The 3,649-nt window shown below is 38.3% G+C and overlaps 1 long non-coding RNA gene across 1 annotated transcript; it reads right to left on the bottom strand.

Annotated features, from left to right (window-relative positions):
- Positions 1 to 1,017: 1,017 nt before the first annotated feature.
- Positions 1,018 to 2,316, bottom strand: LOC128374641 (uncharacterized). The gene is made up of 3 exons (XR_008323006.1): positions 2,293 to 2,316; positions 2,130 to 2,184; positions 1,018 to 1,111 (listed from the first exon to the last, which is right to left on the bottom strand). It is a non-coding gene; the product is annotated as an uncharacterized LOC128374641 (long non-coding RNA).
- Positions 2,317 to 3,649: the final 1,333 nt, after the last annotated feature.

Raw genomic sequence — 3,649 nt, 5'->3', positions numbered from 1 at the left:
ATCTCACAAATCAAGCTGCCTAATAAGGTCAGGCGTTGATGGCCAGTGATAGACAGATGGTTCATCCAATCACCTGTATTTTTAAAGCCTGCCTGACTTATTACAAACTGTTTCCAAGGATAACTTCTCAGTTCAGTTCAGTTACCAAAAATCATTGTGTCTTTATCGTGCATTTTCTGCCTTTATCTGTGTATTTTTCATCCCAGATGCAACAAATTTTATTGTATTATTATTATTATTGTATTATTCAGGGGAACCTTGGAGATTTGAGTATCCCAGAATATGTAAATATACAAATAAGTTAGGTAAAATACACCTCTGACAAATGTTACAAAAGTGTTTTTTATTAAATATTTTGTATTTTTCCCTTTCGAAATACATAAATCATGGAGGATAGCATGCAGATACACAGTATTTACAATCTATTGAGTTTTCCTACCTGTATTAAATGGACAGTTCACCCAAATCACAAAAAAAGAAAAAAGCTTACTTTTACAATGTGGAATTTGGCTCTAAAAAATTACATTAAAACCATAACTATCTGCATGGCTGCATATCAGTAAAAGTTCTTTCTTTGAGAAAGGTGAGACCTTCAAGAAACAAAGCAAGTCTTTACATACCTTATGAACTGCTTTTGTATGTTTTGATTGTTATTCAGCGCTCCTTAAATAATGTTCCAAAAAAATCCATGTATAAATAACAGACAGCTAAATCATGTAGTGTTCACACGATTTTCGTTGACTGTGCTATATAGTGCAAATAATTCATCCCCAGCCTCTTGTTGTGTTGTTCTATAAAAGGAAAAATAAAGCATTATCAATGACAGTTTATCAATCTCTCTCTATATATATGTATAAATATATATATATTTAAATCAAATAGCAGTAAAAATGTTGGCACTGGCACTGTCAAATTTGACAGAAGAGTACTCAACAGCATCCTCTTCTTCCCTTGCTGTTCTGGGAGATTTAGCTGCTGTGATGTTGGAGTAGAGACTGTCTGGCTGGTTCTGAGAAAAGCAGATGCTGCCGTAGTGAAGGTCATCCTGCTCTCCTGCCGTTTCTCTTTGTGTTGCAGCTGATGAGCTGTCATTAACTGGACACATTCCCAGCTAATGGGAATACAACACACATACAAGAGGTTGATCTTCAATTTTAGGGACTTTACGATTACTTTACCAGTTGGCTACTGAGGGTTTCTTGGCACAGTGCTTCATATTGTTTATTAGGAACTGATCATTACTTTGCTGATCTAAACACCTGCAATCCTGAGTCAGTTATCTGACTGTAAATTGCTTCAATGCAGTCACCTATCCTTGGGTCAGACAGCCATATTCTCTACTGCTTCACCATTATCAGAACAGCTCATGTGTTCCCCCAAACACCACAGACAGCTGCTCCACATCTCAAGGAGAGAAGGCAGTGTCTCTCTCTGTCCTCACCGTGACCTCAGGTCCCATGTTTGACCCTATATATCCCAACATGTGGCATCTAAGAATGGAAAATCCCCTAACATGGAGCAGATTGTGGTGGGAATGTGAACTGACCATGATCTGGCCACAATCATCCATTGTTCACAGCTAGCCAGAAAATGAATCGCAGTCCAACCTCGACTATTACAACAAACTCTGTTGCATTTTTTAAATATTTGGCAGTGAAGAGAGCTTCTTGAGGACCTTCTGAAAATGACATGTGGTGACCTGCTTGCAAGTGTGAGAATAAAACTCAGATAGACCTCTTCTCTCTTCTGAGTTTTCATTACAGAAATTGCCAGCACAACACATCTGACAAATGAGTAGAATGAATGTCCTCATCTAGCATTTTGGTTCTCTCTCATTTTTCTGAGTGAAAAGAAACTCAACAAAAGGGAGTATACACCTAGTTAACCAATTCATCCATTGATTATAAGAGCAAACTAAACAAAAAGCACAGATTTTCATTTTGTGAAAATGTTACCAAATGTCTATCACCTTAAGTGAGATGCTTATTTGACTTAATGGTCATTTTAATAGGCCATACTTTGTGGTTCTATCAGTTAGTCTAGTATAAATTTGGATGAAGAAAGGTGACTAAAATGTGACAAAAAGTACTCTTCAAAGTTCTGTTTTACACCAGAAAACTTGAACTCACCTTTGGTCTGTTGTCCGTACTTCCTCCAAGCTCATACTGTTGTGTCCTTTTTCTTCTGAATGGGAAAGTTACCAATGAGATGAATTGACTTATAAAATAAGGACACAAATTACAAAATTTCAGATGTATCAGTGAACACAATTTTAGTGACAGTAATGCTCACCTAATCCAGAGGAAGGCTACGACGATGATGATAGCCAGGAGAAAAACAGCAATTGTTCCAATAGCTGCTGATATATTTGCACCTGATGAAATTTAAGTAATTCCACTTTAATATATTGCTGTAAAATTTCCCACAGAACATCTAGCTTTGATGGCTATAGCATATGATTCACATAATTTAAGGAACCTTTCAATGACCCATAGTGGTCTGTCTGGAAGCTTCTGCATTTGCTATGTTTATCCAATCACTTATTGGGTTTTTTGTCGCCCATCTATATCAGCACTGAAGCTATTAAGTTGGTGTTGCTGTATGATAAGGAACAGTGTTCCTTTGGTTAAGGGACACAAGTGCTTGTCTATCTACTGTGAATGCATGTAACTTACCTCCCACCAAAGTCAGATATATGGTGGAGCTATGACTTCCTCTTCTGTTCTGGGCTTCACAGTAATAACTCCCACTGTGCTCAGATCTAAAGTGAATGATGGTGAAGATCTGTCCTGATGCTATCGGTAAGTCTTCATTCTCCTTGTACCAGGTGTAATTAGCTGCTGGGTTAGCATCACTGCTACAGGTCAGATTCACTGAACTGCCCTCCACTATCTCAGCAGAGGGACTCAGTGACACAGAGGGAAGCCTTGGAGCATCTGGTGATCAATTTGTATAAAAACACAACTCATAAATATCTGTCTGCAGATCTAATGGGTAAACATAGGCAAACTAGGCAGTTTTTGAGAGCAGTGCAAGCTGGGAAGAGTAGATATGATGGTAACATTAAAGTCTGTGTAAAGTAAGAATAAATATGTGTTATGAGTTTGACATACCACAGAAAAGTGTGTTCTTAACCACCCTGCCAAATTTGAATGATTAAAAAAATGAAATTCTGCTCCCCTGTGGGAGTGCCCTCCGAGTTCGCTCAAACCACGCCCCCTATCAAGTGTCACCTGTCAATCAAAGTCACCACCTCCACCAGAAACATGGAGGCTACGTCTGAGAGCTTTCTGCTGCTAACTCAGCGGCTAGCTCGACGGCTAACTCAGCTAACTGGCTAACTGTGGACTGTAGTAGTGGTAGTAGTGTGCGCTGAATGTATTTATACCTACAGCAGCAGGGGCAGGTTTATGCTAATCACCACTGCAGACCCACCCACTAAATCCTGAACACAGAAATCTTGAAACACAGTTTGTGAAGCCTAGCTCCACAATTCAAATCTAAATGGTTGAAATGTTTTTTTACGCCTTTTTTAGAAATATATACACATTAAATAGGTCATATAATTTATGACCTATTTAATGGGTTTGGAAGAAAAAGTCTGAATTAACTTTACACAGTGTTTAATGTATTGAGGCCCTGCAAAGCA

This window comes from Scomber japonicus, chromosome 2, assembly GCF_027409825.1.
Source record: "Scomber japonicus isolate fScoJap1 chromosome 2, fScoJap1.pri, whole genome shotgun sequence".
NCBI lineage: Eukaryota > Metazoa > Chordata > Actinopteri > Scombriformes > Scombridae > Scomber > Scomber japonicus.
This window is presented reverse-complemented; position numbering and strand designations above follow the sequence as displayed.